The sequence below is a fragment of the Sphaeramia orbicularis genome, chromosome 8 (genome assembly GCF_902148855.1).
Source record: "Sphaeramia orbicularis chromosome 8, fSphaOr1.1, whole genome shotgun sequence".
NCBI lineage: Eukaryota > Metazoa > Chordata > Actinopteri > Kurtiformes > Apogonidae > Sphaeramia > Sphaeramia orbicularis.
Genome location: NC_043964.1, coordinates 46,501,602 through 46,512,596, shown reverse-complemented (window position 1 = coordinate 46,512,596; position 10,995 = coordinate 46,501,602). Strand labels below are relative to the sequence as shown.

The window sequence follows — 10,995 nt, the reverse complement described above, 5'->3', positions numbered from 1 at the left end:
GCCGTCTCTGATTCAACCCACCCCGACTTTTTTGTCCAATGCCAGCACAGTTCATCACATGCTTGCTTCTGTTTACAAATTTTGGTCCACTAGCAAAAAGTGCAATGAGAATGCAATCCAACCCAAACGAAAAAAATAAAGTCTGCATTCGGTCTGAATCAAACAAGCGCACCAAAGGACTTTCCAGATGTGAATACACCCTAAGGTACACTCTTTAATAGTGTTTTCAAACCTGGGTAGTTTTCCTCATGGTTCAAATTATTGTGAATGCAAGTGCTGTTTTCAGTATAGAAGAGCAGAATGTTTGAAGGTCCCCTGACCCCCATACCAACTCATTTGGTTTAGTACCAAATGAGTTTGCAGAGCTTGTGGATGGGGAGGGGGCTGTCCTCACATTGATCCAAATATAGGTTGACCAAACTCTTTTCGCACAGACATGTTCTCTTTTCTGGAGCATCCGGGGGTGGGGGGTGAAAATGTCTGGTTTTCATTTTTTTCACAGGACCATTATTTGAATTACTTATCATTCTTTAGAATTAAGTCATCTTTGAGTAAACTTAAAGTATAATTTAAGTTTCCCCAGGTGGAGTGTCCTCAAAAACATCGTCACCCTATCCAACGACAAGGTTTAAAGGCTCGTGTTACCAGGAGAGTTTTACACCAAAGCTGAGTGCAAAAAAAGCCAGTTAGAGAATAAATCAAGGGATAAGAAAAGTATCTTGTTTAGGAAAACAAATCCAAATGAAAAACAAAGTTGATCGACTCATTGATTGATTGCCTTAAGCTCCTGTCATTCCTATGATTCTTTGTTTGGATCAAACTGTGGTTCACCTTCCTCCTTGATGTGATTGGCTTCGTTAGTTGTAAACACCGTAATCACACACACTGATGTGTCCACAACTAGCACATTGACTCCTCTTTGCTTTGGGAAAGTGAGCTGACCTCACACTGTATACTGAAATAAGCAAAAATCTCAAACATAGAACCTTCTTCTGGAGTTACTATCGTGCTGTAACCACCAACACTTCTGACCAATAAGCAGACTGAACATTCTTACATAGTTTGCAGTGTTTGACAGTGCACTTAACAGTGTAAAAACAAACTAGACCAAGGGGAAAACTATCAAAGTTAAAAAAAAACAAACGAACAAACAAACATTAAAACTGCAGGAATTTAAATCAATACAAAAAGCAGTACAAGTTGAAAGGCTTTTTCCACTCAGTCTAAATCTAAGGATTTTACATTTACATTTATGCATTTGGCAGACGCTTTTTTCCAAAGTGACTTATAGGGGAAAACCAAAATAAAAGAATAAAATACAATATATAAAAACAGAAGTTTCAGAATGCCCATTTAACTTTAAAGCCTTGGGAGACTTTCCTCAACAATTTTTCATGAAATCTGTAAAATGTGAGTCATAACCTAAGTATCACGAATCCATCTTTCCATGATTACTCACCTAAATCTCTTCCCTCACGGTGACAAGTTTCAAAGTGTACTCCACCATAAACAAACCATTTGTTTACAAACAGAGCCAGTAGGTCAGTCAGGCATTTTTGAAAATTTGTCGAGACATGGATTGCGGGAAGCAGCGCTTCATGCAGCCGCATTATGGCCACAGTGGCAACAAACACGGAAACGGCTTCATTCTCTCTTGCTACTGCAGCTGCGTAAAGCTCCACCTCCCACAATGCACATCCCGAGAAATTTAAGTATTTTCAGCTTTTGCTTGTACCACCTACTTATCACTGAACTGTCAACATTCCCTGCCATGGAAGATTACAGCAAGAATGAAATTATCCCCATATTAAGACTATGAACAGTAACAGTGAGGTCATTCCAGACTGACATTGGTGTGTAATAATGTGAACTATGCGTTAATTTTTTTTTCCCTCACATTAATATATAGAGAAAGCTGGAAGCTGTGACTATCAGTTGACTTTATTAATTAGAGTCAAACACTTTGATAGTTTGAGGTCTTTTTGCTTTGAATGCTTGGAGGCTCTTTGGAAATGTAAAATATTAGAGTTGTGGATGTAGTGTATTTAAGCTTATCATGTGGTGGTTGGATTTGCTCTGCAGTATGTTTGTTGTTGTTGTTGTTGTTGTTGTTGTTGTTTTCCTTTGTTACTGGGTTGAATGATGATTAATCCTCTATTTTCTTTTTATGGGGGGGAGTGTTGTGTTTTTGCACATGAAAGAACATAATAGCATTGTAATTTGAGAAAACTGCACTTGTTGTAGGGTTATGACAAAGTGTTGAGTGCAGTACATTTATGTAGCCGAGTGATAACCGAATACTTGTCAACAGCCCAAAAACCTTTTAACTCCTTTGCTCAATTTGTGTTTTTTTTTAATTCCTCTCCCCACTGTGAGGTGTAAAAACATGGCATGTGTTATTCTTTACTTTTCTTACTGTCAGCAAATCCCATAGAAAAATTGATTCTCCAGTATCATCAATTATGCAAACTTTTAGTATAGCTTAGCTACATTAGGTAATGTAAAAAGTAACTTGAAAATAACATAAAGACAAGATAAACCATAAATGACATAGCAAGACAAGGTCATCTGTAATCTCTCATTTAATTTTTTTTTTTTTCAATGTAAGTTCTTATTCAGCAAGATTAAATTAATGCACCAGAAGGTCAACTGTGGTCACAAGCTTTTCTTTATGGTCAAATATGACAAATATCAAACAAGTGACCATGTCAGAACTTTAGAGGAATAACTTTTCCATATAACTAACAATAACTATAACATAAAAATCCACAAAGTAAAGTGAACTAAAACAAAGCATTGAAACACTTAAGACAAAAAATATATTAAGATAATGATATTTGTAGAGATATAAAAGCATATTGTTGATGATAAGTCACATTTTGTTGCTTAGCCATGATGTTAACCAAGCCTCAATGGGATTTCTAGACAATGAACACATCAGTATGTACATACAATAAATATTGCAACAATACCAAAGTTCTCACTAAAAGTAGACACAGTTCAGTATTACACAAAAATGATCACTATTTAGTAGATATGATTTTTAATACAATGGAGTTTGTAGTGTAATGAAGTTGGTACATTGCTCTGAGTTATTACCGGGATAAGGATTACTGTTAAACAGAGTAACATAAACAGGTTGCAGATATTTTAAAAATAAACTAGAAATTTCTGAAAGAAGGATTTGTTCTTTATTTGAGATATCTTATCAGTATATTTTCCCACTGATAAGACTGTGTTATTGTTTTAGTGGAAAATGTCCTGATTTATTTTCAGAAGTTAAAGGAGTTTCTTCAGCATCACGTCTCCTCAAATTCATCTCTATAAGAATTTTGGTAAAGGTTTCACTTATTGCACTGTACATGTTTTTGCTTTAACAGAACTAATATGTGATTCCCAACTCCAATCATTTAATGTCAGGGTTTGAGTGTGGGTGTAGTATTTGAAGAGAATGAAGAGAAAAGCTGATAGTTCAAGCTTTTTTTCTGTGTTGCACTTTATGAACATGATTATGATGTACAAAATCTGTCTCCTATTAAAGTCATTACACTGAGCCTGGGTTTCTGTTTCTTTTCCTTTTTTCTTTTATCATTTCCCCTTCTGCAGCACCACCATGGAAACCAGTCATTTCCTCAGTAAATGATTTAGTTGATCCAATCAGCTTAATCAGTTTAACTGAACTGCAGATACAGGGTCTGTTTGATCCACACACAGATGAAATAAAAAGATATTTATACAAAATGTATAATAATAATTGCATTTACAGTACTGTGTAAAAGCCCTGCCATTAGGTCTGTTGTTTTGGCAAGAGTAATGATATTGCACATATTCATTTGTCAGTCTCTGCATTAAGATACAAATACTGTCATGGCAAAAAGAACCTACTTCAAATCTACGGTTTTATGTATCACAAAATAAAGAAGTCACCTGGATTTTATCAGGTCCTGAAATGACTGCATTCAGTTCTCTAACTCCTAAAGGGCAAAGTATCTATTATCTGTCCTAAACGTTGCTAAATGATGTCATCGCTTAAATTGTCCTTATTGGAAATTTGCATGCAACTGTAATGAACAATGTAGGAGAGAGGAATAACATTGTGTGAGAGACAAAAAGTGAGTATAAAAACAACTTAAGTATTTTTAGAACTAAAAATGAACTATACTCTGTCAATTCTTGTTTTTTTTAATGTCCCAATTCCAACCTTCCTCCTTTATCCGGGCCTGAGGACAGCCTAAAGTGACCCAAAAGAGACACTCTAGAGCAGGGGTGTCAAACTCAGTTCAAGGGCCACATTCAGCTAAATTTGATCTGAAGTGGGCCGAACCAGTAAAATAATAACATAATAGTATATAAATAATGTCAACTCCAAAATTTTCTCTATGTATTAGAATAAGTAAAATTAAACAATGAAAATGTTTACATCTACAAACTATCCTTTCAAATAATGTGAATAACATGAACAAACTCAAAAAATAAGTGTAATTTTAACAATATTATGCTTCAGTTGATCATTTTCACGTGTTCATTATAACTTACAGATCACAGCAGGTCTACAAATACTCAAAATATTTAATATCACGTGGAATATTGTTAAAATTGTACTTCTCATAAAACATTTCAGGTTGTTCATATTTGTTCAGGTTATTCCCATTTTTTGTGAAATTATGCTTTGTTTTAGTGTAAATACATGAAAATATTTACATTTACAAAGAAAGAAATTTGGAGTTGTGAGTATTTATAGATTATTATGATAGTATTTTACTGATCTGACCCACTTGAGATTGAATAGGTCTAAATGTGGAACCTGAACTAAAACTAAAAACTGTAATTTTTGCATTTCAAAACTTCATCCCAAGGGCCGGACTGGACCCTTTGTAGGGCCAGATTTGGCCCCCGGGCCGCATGTTTGACACCTCCATCCAGATCTGATTCTGGATTTGGTGCGACTTTGAAAAATTTCCCCATTATAAGAGATAGGAAGTGGATTGATCCAATAAATCAGTAAGTATCAATGATATCAAGTTGGAATTTGAATTTTTTACAGATCTGATTGGAATATGACCAAAACATGGGCTATTTCTGTAATATAATAAATGCACATAACTGGGGCCCGCTGCATGATCAGTGTTCCCAGGCCAGTTTGCCATCCTGCCATAGATGGAGCCCCGTCTGTGCAAAATCCCACCATAGGCTCCCACGAAATGTTGTGTTTCTCCATATAATTGTGAAGTGCATTCTACATTGGCATTGGCAGTCTCATGTTCAGGAAGAGAGAGACCGTACAAAATATCCTTGTGAATTGCATTCTCCTGCATGTAACGAACAAATGTCAATGCATGTGCATTTAGCATGCTCTCCTCGTCATCAGCGATTGCATCCGGAGAATGCAGTGAAGGAGGAATGTCATTGTTTTTCTTGATGCCATTATGGCTGAATCGCTACCTTTGTGTGTTTGCATGTTTGTTTGCGTGTTTGTTTGTTAGCAGAATAACTCAAAAAGTTATGGACAGATTTTCATGAAATTTTCAGGAAATGTTGATACTGGCACAAGGAAGAAATGATTAAATTTTGGTGGTGATTGGGGGGGGGGCAGAGCCGCCAGGATGACGTAGGCAAGGTAGGCAGCTGCGTAGGGCCCCCTCGCTGAAGAGGGCCCCCTGATGGCCGCATGGTCATTTATCTGTACAACTTATTAAAAACCATCCATTGTAAACAAACCACCACAGTGAGGCAGCGCTAACCCTCTCCTGTACTGTTTTGTGACTGGGGCCCCTCAAACTAGAGGGATTCCCCCTATGCAATGACAAACCCTATGAGGGTAATGTAGAAGTGACATCCGCCCTCGCGCACCCCCCATCACATCCTCCACTTGCTGTCAGTGGAGGAAGAAAAGGTCTTTCCACACTGAGCACGGCGGCGCGGGCATTTAAAAATAACATCAATGATGAAGCGCTCCCACCCTTCAGGGTTTGCAAAAAGACAAAAAAAGAAAGAAGAAGAGGAAAAACGCCAACGACATAGCGGTAAGTATTAAGCAAACCATTGTTTTCTCCACATAGGCTACAACTGTGTGATATGTTTTAAACTCTGCGAACAAAACCCCTCACATCAGTGACCAAACACAAAGATAGATGTTAGCATGAGAGTGTGATGATTTAGTTCAATAACAAATCATATGCACACAACTTTGTTCTGTTTGAAGAATTTAAGTATAGAATAAACAACTTCTCGATCGCCCTTTTCTACTGTTGTACAGTGCTCCAAAACTTCTTTTGAGCTAAATAATTTTGATGTGGAGGACCGAAGTATGACAGCATTAAAAGTATTTTGTCATGAAAAGCCAAAAGCTAAGCCTACTGAAGTGTTTTCACTTACTGTTGACGGTAGTCTGCCCCCTGCTGCGGTCACGGAGAGAACTTTATTCCAAACAAAATCATCTGGTCCTATGAATTTCATCCAGTTTGGCCAAATAATCCATCAAGTTCAATGTACATTTTCGGTTAGCCAGCAATTTCCGTTGGTGATCTCTTCATCCCATTAGGAGAAAAATGTCCCTTTTCCATTGCGTTTGTCCTGTCTCATTGTTTGTCCTTATGTTGCAGCTGGTTTAGGCACAGAAGAGGACTAGAGTAGGCTTGCAGCAAAAGTTTTTATTTTCAAGCTGACATTTGTTAGAGTCCTTCACATCAGCTCTGTGCCCTCACTGCGTAACTGAGTTCTCCTCACTTTCAAGGCAGGCACACGTAAACAATACATGAGGCGTTCAGGAACAATTAGAATAATTAGGAAATTACATTTTTCAAAATCATGAAATATTCCTAATATTCAAATACAGCATAAAAAAAATGAATGGCAGTGTCTGTGAACCATGTAATCACAGTCCTACATTTTAAACTCTATAATTATCTATATTTCCCACACTTGCCCATCAACACATCACAGCACTTTGCACCATGTGCTCAGGTAGTTTTGCCAGTGAGGTCTGATGTTACATTTTGGTGCACTTTGTTTTCCAAAAAGTCTTGGCATGTATAGTTCTTTTTATTATTATTATTAATAATAATAATAATAATAATAATGTTTTACCATGTTTTTGACTTGTTAACAAAAATAAACATTAATATAACCAAATTGTGCTATTCCCATCAACAATGCCTAATTGAAGACACTGTGTCCTTTACTACACTCTAGTGGATACTCTGTGTAGCGTAATACAGAGTAATTCATGACTCATTAAATGCACCAGAAAACAGGAAATCACATCTGGATTTCATTTTTCTTCTTCGGTGATTCGACCACCACATCTTCGTGTATTAGGGGCCTCACTTTACTTTCTTGCCTAGGACCCCCAGATATCTTGAAACAGCCCTAGGGGAGGCAGATCTGTCTTGGTGGAGGTCTGCGCTCTCCGAGTGCTTTTCTTGTTGTTATTGTGTTTTATTGTTCATTGTGTATCATGTATATGTTTTATGTTTTTTTGACTTTGTATGGCTGCTACCTTGGCCAGGTCTCCCTTGCAAAAGAGATTCCTAATCTCAATGGGACTTCCAGGTTAAATAAAGGTAAACAAAAATACATAAATAAAATCTATTCGTCTTTTCACTGTATTATCAGGCAATGGTATTGTCTTTAGTTTTTGAGTTTCTCCCTCCCCACACATCATTTTTACCATTTCGATGGCAGCCGGCAATATTAATGTTTCAGCAATAGTATGTGGCTTCATAGCCTTTGCTACGAGGTAGCTCACCTCAAAAGATGCTTTCAGTGCCCGCTCACTGACCGTTACAGCCTTTTTAAAGTACACTTGCTGCGTATTCAGCTTGGCATATATATATATATATATATATATATATATATATATATATATATATATATATATATATATTTTTTTTTTTTTTTTTTTTTTTTTTTTTTTTTATTAATTAATTAATTATTTTTTGAAAAGAGATTTTGGTTTGCTGACATGTTGTGTGTTGTCTCAAAATGTCTTTTGAGCTTGTTGTGTTTCAGACAGTACACTAGCACATAGCAGACATTTCGGTTTTTCCTTGTTGCTTTCAATTATGCTGGTAAATCCATACTGAAGGAAACTTGTGTTGTATTTTCTCTGCCTTTTTGGTGTCTGATTCTCTGTTTCTTTTGGAGATGTCTTGGCGGGGCCAGGCGGGTGAAGAAATCTTTCCATTCCCGGTCCAATTTTCTGACTGACTGTGTCCAGGCAGGATGAAGCGCAGTAACACACGTGGCCACATGATTAGGTCAATCAAGATATGCCCTCTCACATGCTATGTCCTGCATTTTATTTTTATTAGGAAACGTGTGTGGTGTTTTAATTATAATTAAATATATATTGAATCATTAAATATATTTTTATAAGGTAAAATAAGAATTGAATTTGAATTTGAAAATGATGTAAAAAAAAAAAAAAAAAAAAAAAAAAAAAAGAAGAAAAGCACTCGGAGAGCACAGACCTCCGCCTAGACAGATCTGCACCCCCCACCCCATCACCACCAAAATGTAATTATTTCTTCCTTGTGCCAGTATCAACATTTCCTGAAAATTTCATGAAAATCCATCCATAACTTTTTGAGTTATCTTGCTAACAACCAAACAAACACGCACGCAAACACACAAAGCAAAGTGATCACAATACCTCCTGGCGGAGGTAATAATAATAATAATAATAATAATAATAATAATAATAATAATAATAATAATAATAATAGTAAAATATGCAAAATGAAAACAATGTGACAGGTGGAATAATGTAAGAAACACAAGGTAGAGGACACAATGAAAATCACATGACAAGACAAAAACACATCAGATGGTGTGTGTCTCAGTAGTTGCAAATTTTGTGATTTGTATTTATTTTTGTTCATTTATTTTAAATCAGCATGGAGGAAATGGGCAAAAGATAAAAATGTTTTAGTGACACGAACATGAGAAACACATAACCAAACACCACAACATTTAACAAATTCAGAGGTGGAACACTGACAGCAATGCTAATAATAAAACGGTTTTGTAGGGTGATGATCATTCCAGCAAATTATCATGATATAAAAAAAATACCATGATATGATACAAAAAAATGACATTGTGGTGTAAGTGTATCTGCTCTGTAAAATATGCTGAAATATGATTAAGTACTCTTTCCTGTTGCAGTACTTGTTTGTGATTCTTGTCCTGCTGAACAATGAGACGAGGTGAGCTGCCATCAGTATTGATCGGGAAGGGGAGATTCTCTGATTCTCTGAGCTGTCTGAGGTGTTTAATGTGAAACATCTGCACAGGAAAAAGAAACTATCATCAGATTAATGCATGATCTACAGAAGAGCAGAAGTAATTGGAAATCTGTGTTTGGATCTGTGTTTGTTTAAGCTCCTTTTAGTGTGTTTATTGCTGTCAGTTGTCAAGTTAATATTAATCTTAAATCTCCTCATCTGAAGCCAAAAGATATCCTTGTATTTTACCTCAAAGTGGTGACTGTATAAGAAGCTCTTCAGGATTAGTTCATATGAAATAATCAAATCAAATAAATCAAAGTTTATAATAGAATTGAGAATAAATCAAAGTTTCTCTGCATTTACAGAACGACAGAAAAATTACAGAACTACACTAAAGAAAACAATGACATTTGTCACCATACGTTTTTACAAGATGTCTATAACTGTGAACTACCTGGCCCGTTATGAGCAACTGTCCATGGAGGCATATGACTACATCTACTGTGGGTCCAATAGCATCATCTCACACAATGCGCAGCCGTCTATCTGAGTTGTACATGTAGGGTAAGATCATATAATCCTGGTTTCATCAGTCAAGATGAATTTGGGTTGAAATTGCAGAATCTGAATGAAGGACTGACTTGATGGATGGATGGATGAGCAGGTGGGCGGGCGGGTGGGCAGAAATGACCCTTTGCCACCTATCCATTGTTTATCCACTTCAATACATTCTGTTACTATTACCTCTGTTACTATTGAGTACTGATAGCAAGTCATATAGGGACTTCCATCTAATTTGTTGAGTTATCCTCAACAAATTACCCACTTCTATTGGGAAATTGATCTCCTGCTTCAAGACCACAGGACTCTAACATAGCAGCAGAACCTGAGAACCTCGCAAATTCAACTTATTGAATCTTGATAGAACATGCCAGTGAGCTACAGGGCCCCTGGTCCTATTTTTTTTTCTTTTCTCTTCTCTTTCCACTTACCCAAAACAGTCCATGAACATGGCACAGCCAGAGCCTGGCTCTGTCAGAGTTGTTTTCTTCTCTAAAGGAGGTTTTTCCTGACCTTTTTCCTGCAGATTTTGCTAGCTTTGATCTCTGTGCAGCAGGATTTAACCGATTTTTGTGATGTGCATGCCTTGAGACAACTTGTTACAGTGTAAATAAAACTGAATCCAATTCAACTTTTCAGCATATTTTTATCTTGATATTTTAAGTCCTTTTAATCATTACCTGAAATTATCAAATTTTGGTGGTGATGGGGGGGGGGGGGGGGCGTAGATCTGTCTTGGCGGGGGTCTGCGCAGTCTGGGTGCTTTTCTTGTTTTACATCTTTAAGATTGTTTTTGTCTTGTCACCGTATTTTTTCTTTTGATATTTATGTTGTTGTTGTTTTTTTGCTTGTAAGCATAACACTAACACATACAATATGAATCAAATGCTCAAGTACACAAAACTTACTGACTTTTCAGCTCATGAAACAGTGTCTGTCATTTTGATGGGACTTCCTGTGTCTTGTCCAACTTTTTTTGGTTTGTTTTTTTTTACATGCTTTAACAAAAATTCCCAAAAAAATTTGACCATAATTACCTCCACCAGGAGGTATTGTGATCGCTTTGCTTTGTGTGCGTGCGTGTGTGCATGTTTGTTTGTTAGCAAGATAACTCAAAAAGTCATGGACGGATTTTCATGAAATTTTCATGAAATGTTGATACTGGCACAAGGAAGAAATTATTACATTTTGGTGGTGATTGGGG

At 36.4% G+C, this 10,995-nt stretch overlaps 1 protein-coding gene across 4 annotated transcripts in view; it reads left to right on the top strand.

Annotated features, from left to right (window-relative positions):
• The window catches only part of nbr1b (NBR1 autophagy cargo receptor b), a 76,521-nt gene extending 75,394 nt beyond the window's left edge, over positions 1 to 1,127 (top strand). For all 4 annotated transcript variants that reach the window (XM_030140706.1, XM_030140705.1, XM_030140704.1 and 1 more), the window contains one exon: positions 1 to 1,127. This exon is cut by the window's left edge and continues 960 nt beyond it. The gene's annotated coding sequence lies outside the window, so the exon portion shown is untranslated.
• The last annotated feature ends 9,868 nt before the right edge of the window (positions 1,128 to 10,995 follow it).